Raw genomic sequence first — 17,587 nt, 5'->3', positions numbered from 1 at the left:
CCAGCGTGAAATTTTTTCGCATGCTTTTTACTTCAATGTCTTTTACACTCTAACGCATGCATAATCACCTGTCGCCTTACATAATAGCGCATCTGTACAAATTTTTCGAGAACGACGTTATCGCGTTATTTATACATTAATTTCACCTATTGAAAGAAAATCCTTGCGAATATCTCACCTCGTAAATTAAATCGAAACACCGTGTATCATTGTCTAATGATAATCGACTTCTCGAGTTAAATGTTAACGAGCGAAAGGTAAGTACATACCAACCTGTTCAGTTGCATATAGACATAAACGCACATTTCAGTGAGCATGAAACTAACATAAAATCATAGATTAACAGTGCGTCAAACGGCATTATGACTGTCTAATTTAAATGCATTTACATACTTTGTACATAATTTAAACGTCACTTAGGTTTCATTTCGTGTACAATTTACGATATTTCCAAGTTGAACATCAATTATCTTGCTTGACTACAATATTGGATGACTCGAAGTTTTAAATTGTTTCTTCCGAATGGCTTCGGTATTTACGATTGAACTGTAACATTTACCACTACATATTCATTCGACCATCCATGCAAGGACAAATAATACGCATCGTACAATGAAATCTGACGAATATAAATCAGAAATAAAATTACGAATAACGATTTCCTAATAATTATGTCGTGTTCCATCGATCAAGATATACATTTGGACTATGTAGTCTGAATCGTATGAATTACCACGTGTAACAAAGTCTGGAGGAATGGCAGTGTTTAAAACTACACAACTTGTAAGGTTTTCGCGCGATAAATAACGGAGCGCTGCGATTGGGTGGCGTACAAATTTGATTCCGTTTCGTTCTTTCCCTTTCTTTCTCTCTATCCCTCTTCTGGTTTCGCCGCGTCCACCGGTCGTCGCGTTGAAGAAAGACCGAGTAACGTTTCCCCAGGGAAGTCGTAAACGACTTCAGTCCAGAGAGCCTCGAACCGAGCAGTTCCGAACAGTCTGTCAGTGACGGTGGTTTCGCGAACGCGATCATCGTACCAGTCGCTTGGTAAACGTGTGCGCGCCGGTTGAAAAAAGTTGTTACACGCAGCCTCTACTGGCTCTCCTAGCAACGCGGTGTCGCCTAAAGACAATGACTCCACGTTCTAGTGGTTAGAAGTATCGAGCAAATTACCGGCAACCGTTCGAACCGTCTTTTTTTCTCGATCGAGGCCAGACGGCCACACTACCTCTAGGAACGGCTCGACGTGTATCGATCTCGAGCAAGGGTATGTAAACATTTCGATTTTTCTTTTCCCGATCGATCATTATGTATGTTTCTCGGATATAGGGTTCCTTCAAATTCCGAAAATTTCATTGATATTTCGGTGGCAGTCGTCCGTTCACGTGCAACATCGTCGCTAATTTTTAAATCTCATTAAAATATATTGTTTTATCTCTTTTGATAATACGTATCGGTGACTGACTAATTCTGTGGCCATTTTAGTTTTTATCATTAACGACGCTTCGTCTGTTGACAAACCTCGTTGCATTTGTACGATGACATTAATTACTGTGAAACATTTCCCATTTAGTTTTACGAACTGTCGATTGGGATCTCGTATTATAGAGTGTATCGTGTAATTGTTTAAAATTACTAGTCGAAAATACGGTTAAGAACGAACATACGTAACATGTGTATGCCGGTGCACGATTAACAGTTTCCGAGGTTTCATTGATTGTCGCATCTCTGATTCCGTTGGTTATAGGACTGTTATACAGATGTTGTACGCGTTGTTTCTTTCCAAAAAAGAGAGAGCGATTGTAGCCAGATTTTTGTGGCGTTCGCTTTATGAAACATATTCTTTGCGAAAGGCTATGTCGGAAAGCGTCGAGAGACAACGCTCTTTTGCTTATTTTTCAAACTTTGAAGCGTGACATGCGCTGATGTCTACCCGACGCCGTAATATATGTAGACGTGCACATGTGCATAACTACAGCTATATCCAATCTCCATGCTACACTTTTTTTCATTTTCCACACGAACATATGCACTTTCATATAAAAACATACACACATAATTAAACGATACACCAAATTACATATTTACTACGGCAATATGTATACGAGAAAGTATAAGCAGAATGGTCGATTTAACATATTGTTGACAGAGCCGGTAACTGTACTGAAATTTACATAATAATATGTACGTATTTTAAAGCTAACCGTTGAAACGACAGGCGTTTCCCGTTCTGCGACGTTTACAATTCTGTATATCAAATGTGGCTATGTGTGGTTTGGTTCGTTATACTTTTATACGTCTAGACTAAACAGTTACGAATAAAATGACCTGCGCTGTGAAAAACTAACCTGTACAGCGACGATTACTTCGAACAAACATATGCACACGTTTAGATAAATATATATATACACACATACATATATTCCATGCTTACAAGCCTAAATTTTATCCCGAATTCGTCGTTAACGTCTGTTAGAAATTTGTTGAACATTTATCTACGCGTAGGTTACAAAATGCATTCTTACGATATTAAAAAATTCCATCTACGTATTTTATCCTACATGAGGATTTGAAATTGATCATTAAATCGACGTTGTATGGACAAAATACTGTGTGAAAGACTTTTATTTGCTGAATCGTCCAGTTATATATGATACACTACACCGACTGCGCGAAAACATCGAAATGTATACTGGTCTCGTAACGAATCGTATAATCAAATATTTCTTGCTTTCTATTTTTACATTTTAATTTTAGAATTCAAGCTACTTACGATATTTAGACAAATATACCGACCAATTTTTTTTATCAAATTTACATAATAGACGTAGTATAACAAACAAATATTAAACAAAATAATACAAGCATTATTGTAATGTAACGATCCAACCTAGAGACTGTGCGCCATTGTAATCTACACGTGGACACACATATGTTCGTTTTTTTTTCTAGTAATATGGTAATTCCAAAAATATGTCGTCCAACTGCTAGAAGCAATTGTAAATATTTGAAACTTCCTTCTTTATCACAGTTGCCAAGTAACCATCGATAAAATGTCAATGGTCCAATCTCTTGTGAATTTCCCCAGCCTGATATTTTGGACATTTTCAAGCACAAAAGTTTCGCGAAATTTAAAATTCATAACTCCAGATATAAAATACAAAATTCACGCACAAAATAAATTCGAATTTCATAGATTGCTAGACTTCAAAAACATTTGAAATATTTAGAGCTTTAATCGCTAGACAAGTTTAGCTACGACAGGTGTGCAAGTCCATTAAAATACAGTTTTCCAGTTTTACGATTGTTGAGATCTTTCTATCCCGGCAGTTGATGCACGTGGAAATGCAATAAATAATCGGTAGTTAAATATATCTTTCCCGCTGCCATAAAGTACCCTTTTCATTTCGCATGCTGCGCAATGAAAAATAATAAATGACACGCTTATTGGCGAATATTCGATACGCGCAACGAAACGATTGCGACAAATCATTCGGTATTCCCGGAACGCGCGTTAAGGTAGATTTAGATCGATGCTTCGCCAGTGAAATTGGCCATGTGGCCAATGGCCTTGGGAAAAAATCCGTTGGCGTAAATGTTACTCGCAGTTAAAAAAGTAATGTTAAAGGTTCGCACTTTCGCAATGGGAAAAAACATTGTTCAAATCGATTGCACGAGGCTTAATCACAGACGCTTTGTCTCTTGTTTATATAAAAATCAAGAAGTCACCGGTGGACGATTACTTCCGTCGCACGAGCACAAACAGAATAGTACACGTGGCCTAACGCCATCGTACAATTAAGTATGTTTTTGTGGGCAAATTGGCTGGTGGCAGCTTCACCGCCGCCGTCTTTTATTGCGTTCTCTACCTGCTCTCGACAATGAATCCGAGATTCCCTGTGCTGGAGGAACGGTTAGCCAGATAATTAACGAAGAATGTCTTTACAAAAGTCTATGCACAGGATGTGCTATTGAAATCTCCAAGCAGTATGTTGGAATGTTGGATCGCTGCAAGCTTTTAAAAGCTTTCGTTAGATATAAAACAGAACTATGTTTAACATGTATTAATGACAGTATAGAAGTATAAGGGCAGCCCTCGTTTCTCTTGAAACATTAAACCAACTATAATCGTCGTTGTTCGGCAAAGAATAATCATAACGTTCGATATGCCGTGTAAGTTATTCGGAACGCGGTGCACTGTTGCGTATATGTCTATTATGATTTTATTCGGTCGAGTCCTCGACTCTTTGACACACATCCGTCGTAATTCGTTTGAGTTACAGCGAAGCGCCGAATTCGTGGCCATAATACAAACGTGCACGCGAACCTGAAACCGTCGAGTAATTTACGGCAGCCAGCGTTCGTAAATACAAATTTCTCTTTCGAGCAAATCTCGTCGAACGAAACGAAGTATTCGATCGATGCGCTTCGGACCACTTCGATTATCTTCGGATTGCCGGAAATTTCGTTATTTTCTCCTAGTTACTACGGCTAATAGAACGTTCCGATCGCTTTTCGGTTAGCGACATCCTATTCTCTTTTCGCCAGCAAATTCATATTTTCGTACGCGTTCTCGAAATCATCAATGGAGAAACGACTATACGTTCCGAGCATCGACGACGATCTTTTCTCTGCAAATTAGATTTCCATCGTTTACAGAAACCGAAAAATTCAATTGGATCTGAGTAGAAAGATGGAGAAGCTTCTACGGCTAATGCGATTTCGCTAGCTCGGAACGCAGCGATAAATCACGCGAGTTCGAGAACCGATTTCGGCTGTGTAGTTGTACATATTTGTATGTACACATATACCGTAAGCTGTCCCGCAATGTTTGCTGTCGCTTAAGTAGCCGGTGGAGTCGGTTGAAAGAGGCGCGACGATTCTCGACAATTTGTCGACCGAGGCACGAGCGGAGCGAACGTTCGCGTCAAGGGAATGATTATCGACAATAATTTGTTTGATTCGAGTTTTATAGGTTCGCGTAGCCGGCCGTAGTCACGAGTTACGAACTCGCTTTCAATGAGCTTAATCGAGCAGGTCAACACGCGACATCTCGTTCGAATGAATCATCGCAGCGAATCTTTGGAATTCGTTTTGGTCGAGAAGCATTGCGTCCGTTCGGTTGAATTGCAAATTAAACGACCTACCTCCCACTGTGTATCTTTTTATATACGTGAGATGTGATTGGAAATGTAAACATGGTAATCAAACGACACGGTAACCGTAACGTAATGATAGAGCTGAACTTGAAACGTATCGAAAAAATCAATGCGTTATCGAGTTCTTTCAAACTCGTGAAACATTGATTGATTTCTTGCACGATCGATGTTTTACCACGTGTGAACTTGATTTATCCTGTTATTATAGGAGTTTCCTTGCGTTTAATGAGAGCGCTTATCTATCCGATAGCGGCGCGGATTTATTACACCGCCGATATTACGTACGCATATCTATCATTATCATAATACACGGTCGATCGTACAAATTTTGTAATAATCGCAGGGGGGAAAAATTGTCGCGCTTGGCTTCTCGCGATAATCTCAGTCTCGGTGGATTGACCGATCGGCATTTGCTCTTGTTATTTCTATTTTTCTAATTATCATCTCGCCGACGGATCTCTTCGTCGAACTTACTTACTACTCGGGAAGCCGAAGAGTGACACAAGCGAGTACATCGGAATTTTGTCTTATTCAACCGATTTCAAATTCTTCTTTACATTCTGATTTACATGGACGCGTATACCCAGAGTGTAATCAGGTGCCAATGCTTGTCACGTAAGATGTATTAATAAAACTCGACAGCGTGTAGGACATAAATTTTCTTTGTAAATCGAAACGCGCGTGTGGTTCTTGAATCGATCGAACGAACTTCGCGAGTAACGTACCCTCGTTTTCCCATCGAAGATTATGAAATATTTGTACGACATAATCACGTCGTTTCGAACGATTACGCTTTTTTCCGTTTCCGTTGATTCACAGTTTAATTATGCCATTTACTTCGCCTCCTTGTCAGATCGTTATCATACGTGGAATAACAAAAGACTACGAATGGAATAAGAGTTCGTTCTTGGAATGTCTACATTGTCAATACACGAGATATATTATTACCAATGCTGTTGCTTCTTTGTTCGGCTGTTTGTTTTGCATCGGATTTCGTAGAATATCGGACAGATCGGAGACAACTGTTGACACTAGAACTACAGCAACGGTCAAATTGACTGATTTTACAATTTTATTTTAAAATTTCTACTTCGTCTTATATTTTTTTTTCTCTCAACGATGTAATGAATTTTATTTTGTTTTTTTATGTATTCAAATTTAAAATAATTTTATATCAAAGCTACTTATATCAATACCAGTCGAAATGACTGGTGCTTGTCGTAGCGTAAAAGAATCTTGCAATCTGTTTGTACAACTCTAATTAACCAGTTTCCTCGTTTTGTATAACTTCTCACACGTTTTTAATATTTTTACTGCTTATCATTCGATATACTGATATCAGCTGTCAGGAAGATTCCGGATCACTCGCTATAATATCGCTAGATGCTAACACTAGAAATACCACACCAGTGAAAATGACTGGTTCTACAATTTTATAAACGTATTAAACGTTTCAGGGATCATGGTCCCAGATGGATTAATAATACCAAAAATGTACTACATAACGTGGAATTGCTTCTGTAAGAAAGTAATAAATCGATAAATATACGAATATTCTATTTAAAGTATCTTTTAAAGACCAGTCATTTTTACTGGTTTTGGTATAAATAGCTTCGTGTTAACTATCGGTAGTTCGAATGTTAAATAGGAAATCGCGTAATAAATCACCGCCGAGGCAACGCGTTTAATTCGTCAGGTTGTTAAAAGTCCGGATCGCCAAGATTTAGTGGACTCGTGTTTGTTGACGTTTACAGTGGCCCCGAAGCCTGCGTATATTTCCATTGTAGCTAGGACTCGCCGATTCTTCAACGAGAATTACCAAAGCGCGACAGGCAGCGTTTCAAGGGCAACCTGCCTGCCGAAAAGTAAAAGGCGAGTGGGCCGTTGTGCATTTAGAAACAGCTCCGTGAAAATTATCTTTGAATCGGGAACACGGCTATGCTGTTGCTTACGGCTCTTGCCAAGGCCTAAGACAGGTAAACTGGGACTATGGGCAGGGAGGGCCATGGCATCTTTGACATCGTTGTTCTCTGCCACCTTCGTCAACTGACTAATGTTAACCCGAAGGAAAAAGGCAAAGATATTGCATTCTTCTACAGTTTTCATTTAGGCGAACTATTTTCCACGTACAGCGAAATAGTTGGCCGGTAGAAAGCAGCGCATCGATTAATCAAATACACGTCGGTGTAAGTATACACAGGCGGCAGCCCGTTTAAATTGCACGTGCCTTTCAACCACCTTTCATCGGCCGTTTGCTAAACGATCCTGCTCTATCATCATCGCAAGGGACAAGCCCGTGCAAAAACGCCAACTTCCTTTCATACGTATACAAGACGGTTGCACGTTCTTATCATCGAATTGCAAAATAATGAACATCGCTGATCGCCACGACATTGATCGATTCTGTCCCTCGTCGCAACTGAAACTCGATTAAAATTAATCCTGCGGCATAAACGCTATTACGTACTCTGTTCCGTAAGCTTCTTTTCTCTTCGACCATCGATCTGCCGACCAGAGACTAGAACCTAGCCATTAGCGGAATTGCTAGACCTTCGAGCTTTAGGTAAGAACCACTGGCGAGTGCTGAGAGTCACTGCGTGGCCGGTGCATAAACACAAAGGTGTAGCGATGTTCGATCGTTGTACGAGCGACTAATAATCGGCAGACTGGTCACAGGTAGTCGATTCAGCCGTGAAGTAAAATGGGCCTGAGTGTCTGCCGAAGTACATATTTACTATCCGAGGAAGGGGAGAACAGTACTTTCTACTCGCGAGTCAACCGCGCGTTTCGTCGCTGTCGCCGTAAGCATCGTCGTTGACGCGCGCTGTCATTCGTTGTGTTAGTCGGGTCGTGTAGTCGGCTGCGTGTGATCCACGAAGAGGTCGTGTATCAGGTCCGATAGATTGGCCGCTGTACGCGCTGGCGTTCTTCCTGCGCAGGTCTACACATCGAACCGTGGACAGGAAAAAAGCAGTGAAACGCACCCGGAGAGCCGCGTCTCCCCAGGTACGTAGCCAAGGGTCGGTCTCGAGCTACGCTGAAAAGATAATCCTTTCGAGTCCGCTTCGCTGCACCGTCTTTCGCTCTCTGCTTCCGTACTTTTGATTTTTCTGCTGATTTTCTCGCACGAATATGCTTCGAAGATTGGTACTTCGACAGGCAAAGGTCGATCCAGATTCTGTGAGATCAGTTTGGGTCATCGGTCAGAAATCTCGAACTCGACGAAGCTTGAAATTGTAACTCGTAACTTGGAAGCTTTTGGTTTAGAGAGAGTTGTTATTTTCGTATATATAGAGGGTGCGACAGAGTAACACGCACAGGCGGGTACGAGGCGATTGCTTATGAAGAAATAGGAGGGAAACGTGGGATCAAGTTTTCTCATTTAAGGCTTAGTCTTGGAGAAAATCGAGTTTGAAAATTTCTCAGGTATACTAAATACTTGTCAGGAGTTTGTTCTACGTGTAAAGATAGGTCGAAAGCGTAGAATAGAATTTTTTCGTTCGCCGCTTCGTTTCCAAGATAATATTGTTGGCAAACTTTTGGATCGATTTTCAAATTTATTTTTCTCGGAAACGAAGCTTCTTGAGAACAATTTTTATTTCGAATATTCGACTTATTTTTCATACCTAGAACGACCTCCTGTCGATTATTATATTTAGTCCTGTCCAGTTCGAGTATACACGATAAATTTTCAAACTTAATTTTCTCGTAAGCTTGGCATTAAATGAAACAATTTTACTCCATACTTTGTTCTTATTTTTTCACGTAAAGGTAAACGTATTACCTGGCACCTGCTTCTACGTGTTGTTCGGCCACAGCCTATGTATACATGAGAATAATTTTATTTTAACCATCACATGCTACGTATCGTATCGAAGCTTCGCTTTTCTTCGTATTTTCTAATTTATTTAAAAATACATATTACGTATATATTTAGTTATGTGTTATTTTTTGGGTCGAAAAAAGCAAGTGCACGCGTGCCTGTACGCGTGTATCGACATTGGCAATAATTATAGGTTGCCAGAGGCGGCAACCGAAAGGAAAAAAAATAGCCGATAGAATGAGAATCGAAGATCGTTAAACGTTAAAAGAGGCGCGTGATGTAACAGAAAAGACAGCTAAAATTAGATCGTTACGATGCCGAATTGTCAGCGCTGCTTCGTCTATTACGTATTTCACAAATTTTCGAACCTATCACGAGCCGATTAATCTATCAAATGTATTTGTATCAAAGAATGAGAGCATCCCTATGAGATAAATGGTTTGCTTGCTAAGAAAATAAATGTTTGGCTTTCGATTAAAGCGGACCAGAGCCCGAGTACCGAAAGAAAGAGAATTATTATCCGCTGCTATTTATACCCGAATTCGAAATCGAACGTAATGGATCTTTAAACCGAACGATGTTTCATTTTACGGCAAACTTTTTACCATTCGAACGCATAATGGAAAGAACGAGAAAAGAGTGGAGTGGAATTGTAAAAGCGACGCGAGCGTTACGCGTGACAGTTATTCGAGCGTTAGCGATGCAACGTATTTGCAATTCGAATCTCCGATCGGTCGATAACAGCTATTATTTCGAGTATGGTGGTTCGTATTGCTTTTCGCAATATTCGATTCGACTGCGGACTGCCGTTAAACGGACGTTGTATGTACTTTATTTGCCGCGCGGCTATCCACGACAATGCACGAACGATTTTATAATCCGCAATTACCGGTATGTTCTCCATTGAGTTTCCCATTGAAATTACATAGAACGCAGGTTCGCTCGGTAAACAGCACGCGTTCGTTGAGCGTCGATGAATTCGTTTACGTACCAGGTATTTCCTGATCGACGATCAAACGACTTTTACGGTTCTCGAGCAACTTTCGGAATAGGAAAAAATTTGTTAAACAGATGTTAATTGATTTTCATGGACGAAATGTCCGGCTCGTTTAATTGCAAGGTATTCGAGCGAAGATAAGGAAGGGAGGGTAGTTTTATTGGGTTGGCAACTAAGTGATTGCGGATTTTGTCATTAAGTGGTAATAACAAAATCCGCAAACAGTTAGTTGCCAAGCGAATAGAACGAATAAACCAGATAGTCGTGCAAACAAGTACGCGTATGCGTTTTTAGGAAACATGGGGCGAAAGCCTAATGCAAATTTGTTCGTGTCACGACTGGCGTTCACGACGGGGCCATTACACCGATCGATATCACGGTCCCGTGCACCGTCTCGTTTCAATGTATGAAAACGCCGGCGCTTCTCGTCGCGTGCAAAAGTTTGGTTACATTTATCGTCACGGCAACTTCTCCGAGCGGATCTCCAGTGATTTATTAAACGGTGCGAGATTTCTTTTAGCCAGCGCTCGCGCTGCCAGCACGCACGAAAAATGCAAATATATGCCGCTCCTGCCATTGCTTGGTTGTGCAATCGTGGCGATCTGATTGCCATAAGCGATTTCCGATAAAGCGTTAATGGAGATTTATCGGTCTACCGATGACTGCCATTGCTCGATCGTTCCATCCGACGAACAATTTCGGTGGATGAAGTGGAATAACTGCGGGGTTTGTCGTGCGTGTCGTTGTCAGGTCGATCGAAGAAAATGCCAGTGGAAAGGGAAGGTAATTGAATAGTTTTTTGCGATACTTGCTCGAGCACAACCGTCCAAGCGGAAGCTGAAAAAAAGGCTGCTAGTCGTTTGGCTACTTAAATCGGTTACGCGAGGCGGGTCGATGATTGAGAGCGCGCTTGCTACAAGTTCAAAATTATCCGGATAACGCGATGGATGTTGTTTCGTTGAAAAGCTTGGCGCATGCGTTACGTTCTTAACATAGAAATATTTACGGATTACGGTAGAGGAATCGAACCGTGCTCGTTTTCCTATCTTCCTATTTCATCCACCTATTCGCTGACGCTATTGTTAAATATCGAGAACAGCAACCTTGAATAGAGATGGTCGATATTTTTAGACGTGCACGTCTAACCGTGACTCCTCGGGGTAAAACATTCTGGCATTTCGTAAAAGTTACGATTTAGTAGTTTCCTTGTGATCGGGATCACGCGCTTTTCCTATGATGGCGTACGACCGATCAGCTGATCGTCTAAGATTCTATGATCGATGATCCACGATGAGAGGAAGGTAAGGTTATCTTCGAAGAGACGTTAACAGCGAGGCGTGGTTCGCTATCGGTAGGTGCACCGGTTCTTCCATCACGTTGAAACGTTGCTTCCTTTCGAAACTTTTCTTTTACCTGGAGAAAGTTTCTGAGAATAGAGAGAAAAGCTCGTGGAGACAATGTCGGAAGGGAATGGTTGAACGGTCGAGTAGCGACAGGTGGAAGTAAAGGTGTATGCACAATGATGGATCGATGGTAGCCTTAGCATTGTCAGCGCCCTTAGCATTGTTTGGTTCGCAGAACGCCACCGTGCACGATCATCCGATTAGCCCTGACCTAGGTGCCTCGATGTTATTTGTGTCGCCGTTGCAATCCCTGCGTCATCTCGCCTTTTTCTTTCTCATCTTACACTTTTGGCGTAAATCCTTGTTTCCCACATTTTTATCACGCACAATTCCTCCGTCTGCATCGAATTGTTTACGCGCTTTAAGCCGCAAGTGGCTCGCTGCTAGGGTAGTAACGTACGACAAGTGGAAGGGTAGAGTGGAAAACAATGGACGCAACTTTTTCACACTTTCTACCGGATAACTAGGCTCTCGGACAACGTCGTGAGAACTGGAATGCATGACGTTCAACGAGAAAGTATATATACACAGCTGATAGAACGCGAGGACGCTATATCGGGAAACGATTGGAAAAAGGAGAGTAGGTAGAAGGTTGGACGCAAACGATGCAGAGAACGATACGAATGTCAAGTTCTAGGAATGAAATTTTTATCGTGAAATTTCTGCTCTACTGCCTGGCTGGTTATAGGTCGGGCTCGTGACCTGAAAACATAGGAAATTGTTGAGAGTAGGAGCGCGATATTACGCGCGTCGTTACGCGCCGCGTCGCATCCCTGGATCCCTTGGAAGCGGCGCGCTGGCACACCTGCATACACGCGACGCGTCAAGGACGTTATCGAAGACACAAAAGCGCTATCATTTGCATTGCACGCGTCACGTCTCCGGCGATCCAATTTTCACGGAGATACTACGTTGTTTATGACGTTACGATTGCGAGCAAAGATGTTTATTCTTCGCAGTAAACGTTTACTTCTCGATGACACACCTGATTTACCGCTTATGCAAATGAAACTTCCCCGAATCTTTTAGGCAACCGTTAAGCACGAGTTCATAAATTACCTGCAAGGTTATTTACTTTACCGTTGCACGAACGTTTATTATCTACATATAACATAATTGTTAAATTAAAAAAAAAAAAAAAAAAAAGAAAATCAAAATGTCAATGAACGAGAAAATAGAAAAAGGGTAAGAAACCGTGAAAACCGTATTGTACGCCGCAGGTAAAATATTCGACTTTTTTCTTCTTGTATGCGTAGAAAAAAATGGCCATACTCTACGTTTTCGTTTCTGTTGGGTAACCCAAAATGATCGTCGAGCGATAAGACGTACCACCGCGGACCGACAGGACAACATTTTTAGACGAATAGGCGTGCAATAAACGATCGTTGCGTTCCGTTTACGACGCGACGTGTCACTTCGTCTGGCGTCTTAAACGTTCCCACTGTTCGCCCGTTTAACGCGCGTGTATCAGCGCACCGCGTTTGCCCTCGATCGTAGGACAACGCGGTCTCATGTGACACGATTAAGCGTCATCGGCGACGAAGATGAAGCAGCACGTGCGCTCGCGACAATTGAGGGTGAAAACCGCGAAAGACTTGTGGCCACGTGACTGGAATTTCTCGCCGCGGCTAATACACGCATTCATTCGGTTTAATAACGACGTTGATCACGCCCATGCTGTACAGTTAATTGAACCAATTAAGTCTCGTGTTCTGACGTTGCTTCGGTCGAAGCGATTCTTCACTGCGACGAAAATTTCAGCCTCGTTAGATCTTCCGTTCGCTTCGCACTCGTGGGAAGTTTGCCGCGCGGATTTTCCCTTATTTTCCTATCGACCAGACACTAACTCGCTCTTTCTCAAGTATTTTTAATCCTACGGATAGGTGGCTGACGTGATTGTGCACGATTAAAGAAGCGGAACCTAACTAGAGATTTGTTTGGCCGTTTAAATGCGGCAACAAGTATTAAGTTGTCTCCAGTTAAGTTTCTTTCGTTTTGTAAGGAAATAATTCTCTTCTATTACTACAAATTGGATTCAGACATAATGGAATATAGTATAGTATAGTAATGAGACAATGAAATAATATAAAAGAGAAAATGTTGTACATTTATTATCTGCTTATAAAAGGAGAGAAACTCTTGAGACAAACTAATATTCTTCCTTATATCCGTATATTTCCTATATTTTTACTATATTTTCAACACTTACTACACTATACGTTTCCACCTTGCCCGGACGAGCCAACCTGTACGCTATTCACCGCGCAATTTTCCAAGTATGGAGTACTAATATTCACTACTTAAAAGACAAAGAATTCTAAAGATTATTCAAGTGGTCAATTATATTTTGCGGTAATGATTTTATTTAACGATTTCACATTTTGTTTATACGAAACATCAGATTAAATGTATATGTTAAAAGCACGAAAAAATATAGGTAAAATTAAGAACATCAAAGATGACTAAAGATAAATAACACGACTCGAACGTGAAATAAAAAATTCATAATGCATTTTAATATCTTTTACAGTGTGCTATCGTTCGATTATAACTTTATTTAGTCATAATCGATAGTGTAACTTTTTCATTAATTTTAACACCACTAAATTGCTGTATTTTATTATATACTGTACTTTATAAAAGCGGAAGAAGTGGAACAATTACGGATAAGCAATAACTGATAATAACAACAACAACAACAAAAAAAAGGAAACACGTTGCTAAAGTCAAAAAAAGGGACCTCTCTATCCATTGGCTAAGTGTTAATATATTTCCCATAAATGCTGGAGCAGCAGCGGTCTATTTAGGCGAACGGTATGTTCAGAATTGGTTCTCTGTTTCGTCAAAAGGGCAGTGTCTCCATGCACGATGCTTGGTAAATTTCACGACTACAAACTACGACGAAACGCCGGATCCTCCAGTGTTCGTTGGTCGAACGTAATCGCATAGATGGTGGTCCGAGTTAAGATTCTCGTAAAGCACAAGCAGCTGCCTCGCTTATCTTCTAGAAAAAGATTAGGTCGATTTTGTACAATGTCTGACGCGCCAGGATATCGATAAGTCTCGTCGAAAGAAAACTATTCGAGTCGGTCAGAGAGAAAGGAGCACGTTGGTTTCTCCTCTAGCGTGTCTTTTATGGCACAAGGTTATGCAAGAAGCAGGCAGATTCGAGGTTTTCGACCTGATTTTATAAATCTTCGATATCTCGCATCGTGCAAACGTGTGTGTCTGTATGTCCTTTCTTCTCCGTACACGTGCTGCACTGCTCCGGGCGATCTTTTTTATTCTCTCTTTCTCTTTTTCTCTCTCTCTCTTTCTTGCTTCTCCTTTTTTCTGACTCTTGTTTCCTGTCCTTCTTTTACGTTACAGAGGGAGAGAAACAGGTTTCTCCGTTGTTGACCGACGATTTATCATGAGTCACGCGAAAATTTTCCATAGCCTTTACCACCATAAGCTCTAAATTCACGGACACATCCTTTGTCCCAAAACGCTTAGCGGTCATCTTAAAATCTCACGCTTCTCCGTCACGCGGAATATTTGCGCTCTTTCTTCCGCTGAAACGTGTGAAAGGTGACTACCATTACTTGCTTAATCCTCGTAATAGTACAGCATCGTGGTATTTATCTTGCCTTGTTTGGTGAGCAAACTGCCGGTTCGATAGCACACCAGAGATTCGTGGGCGCGTTCAAGTTGAATCTTGTAGCGCCAGCTCGTAACCACGCGAATGACGAATGACTCACAATGAATGAGAAACGTTCACCGAAATTATTTGCTCCTCCGATGGCAAGACTGCGCGTCGCGTCTTCCGTAACGAGAAGAGCGCCTTTTCATCTTCGCAACGGCTCGATCTTCAAATTAGAAGGCGGTATCGCGTGCGAACGAGCGATGATAAACAGTTCGCAATAAGACGTAAGTCGATTGCCGGACACAGGGAGGAGACGTGAAGCGATTCTAGCGGACAAAATTTCAAGTACATTCGCCATAAGAAACAAGCGACTTTTGCTTCGATTTTGATATTCGTGTCTATACAATTCGTTCCGCGACATTTGAATATTTCAGACAAGTCGAACCATGAAAGTTGACAATGCGCACGAAACATACCTCCGACTGTCATGTCGCTACGTAATACGAATTTACTTATTCATCGTCCTTTACTGGGTCATATTTATCCACGTGCTGAATTATTTACGAATATTGTATCGTCCTACGCCCGTTGTAATTTCCTCCTAATATCTAATGGTAATCGCAGTTCCCTCGTTTATATGAAAATCTAATTTCTCCCGATCCACTGTATAACATTTAACTTGCTTCGTAACGCGTCGTTCTTTCGAATCTTTTTCTTTTTCTTTCCCTCGGCAACTCCACGCTACGTATTCTTGCCATTAGGAAATTAAACGAGATATCGCGTTAGATATTAGGTTGCACGTCGATCCGCATTATGCTATATCCGCGCGTTAACTGTTTAATCGTTGTCACGAGAACTGCAACACACACGAAACAAGGTTCAAGGAATGGATATCGTTATGTAAGAGAGAGGAGAGGTTGGAAAAAGTCTGGTTATCGTGTCTTCTACCTTGCCAAAAAATGAACAAAGAATAAACAAGAATATCCGATCGTGTGAGATATAAGAGTCTGTGAATTCTGACAACCTACCTTCCTTTAACGTTTCCCACATCATCCTCGTAATTTATTATCGATTCGAGACTCGTTTGCGTACGAGGCTTTCCAAGCAAATTACACCTCTCTTATAACTGCGAACGGAAGAGAGGTTATGTTTTATACCTGTCGTATGTATACTCGAATAGCCTGGAAACAGGTTTGGTGGCGTGAAATAAGGATTCGACAATTCGCAACGAGCCACGCTATGTAAACAAGGTTAAATTATGTCAGCAGCGGATTCGTGTCTCTAGTCAGCTCGCGAGATACTTTCACTGCTACGTTCGTAAACTTGAGCATCGGAGAAGCTGCGAAGCGCGTGATACGCGAATATCTCGTTGTTAGCCGGTAAAGCGTGTTGTATTAGTTTGTTTGAAAAGTTTCTTTCGTTTCATAAGTTGATAATAGATGAACAAGAATTTCTGTTTTATATTATTTTTTGAATTAGGTGTGATCCATTTCGTTCTATTTCTATTATTATGTTCGTGCATAATTCAATAAACTAATATAAAACAAAAAACATTGTGCGTCTATTATTTCCTTATAAAAGGAAAGAAACATTTCGGACAACCTAATACGTAGAATATTTCCAGATGCGTATTTCCATGGAAAGATAGGATAGCGAGGTTTTACTGGCGCGTAAAGAGGCAGCAACAATGGCGGTGAAGGAAAAAGCGCGTGACATAATGGCCGCCAGGAGTCTGGTTGAGTGATTTTAAACTGTTTCGAATTGAAGAACGATAAGAATGCGTGGCGACGTGGCGAGAGATGCTGCGACGAGTTGGCAGAAGCGAGAATCGCGCGTTATCAAACCGTAACATAAGAACACGGTATTTGAAAAGGCCAATTGTCGCGTTGTTACCGACGACAGATGGTTCGATGACAAAGGACAGTCGTACAGTGAAACAGGCGCGAACGAAGCCTTGGAGGAGACTTGCCTGAGATCTTTTTATCCCGACAGCTTCGAGATACTTGCCTATCGGATGACGTGACGTTCGTCCGTGAACAAGTATTCGTCGAATAGATCGATAAACGACTAGCCGGCTAGTCTCTTTCCTAGTAGTTTAATCGAGAGGTACGAATTTTCATTGTGAAACCTCCTACCTTGTGCGATCCGGTCGCACCATCAGCGCTATATATTTCCGCGGTCGTGCAGTCTCTCGCCAACAATTATTCGACAAAAGAACAATTAGACGCGTATGCCGGTGATCGTGGAAGATCGGAAAAGTACCACGTTAAAATAGTGCAACAGGAGTCGTGGATGGGACAGCAGGTATCGAAAGTTTCCGTTGCAATTAATCTCCGAGTGACTGGTTCGCTGTTCTCCTTGGCAACTGGTAGTTTTAGATTTCGTTCGTTTAAACATCAGCGATTTACGAAGCAAACGAAACGCGCGCGTAACATGCCGATCATTCGATATCGAATTTCTCTGTTATCTGCTTTCGAACTGTATTTATATTACTCAACTTGCTGGTTTCCAATTTCTAGAAATTCCCTCGTAATCCTGGCGTACAGGAATTCTATACTTGCTCGTGTCATAAGAGAACAT

The 17,587-nt window shown here is 41.3% G+C and overlaps 1 protein-coding gene across 2 annotated transcripts in view; it reads left to right on the top strand.

Moving 5' to 3' along the window:
- Window positions 1-947: 947 nt before the first annotated feature.
- The window catches only part of LOC100650883 (anion exchange protein 2), a 41,314-nt gene continuing 24,674 nt past the window's right edge, over window positions 948-17,587 (top strand). Inside the window, exon 1 of one of the 2 annotated variants that reach the window (XM_003396411.4) lies at window positions 948-1,267. The gene's annotated coding sequence lies outside the window, so the exon portion shown is untranslated. Of the gene's footprint in view, window positions 1,268-8,028; window positions 8,166-17,587 lie in introns of those variants that run through there. The other variant, XM_012309734.3, reaches the window with a different exon arrangement.

Source organism: Bombus terrestris, chromosome 7, assembly GCF_910591885.1.
Source record: "Bombus terrestris chromosome 7, iyBomTerr1.2, whole genome shotgun sequence".
Classification (NCBI taxonomy): domain Eukaryota; kingdom Metazoa; phylum Arthropoda; class Insecta; order Hymenoptera; family Apidae; genus Bombus; species Bombus terrestris.
The sequence above is the reverse complement of the archived record's forward strand: the minus strand, read 5'-3'. Positions and strand labels throughout refer to the sequence as shown.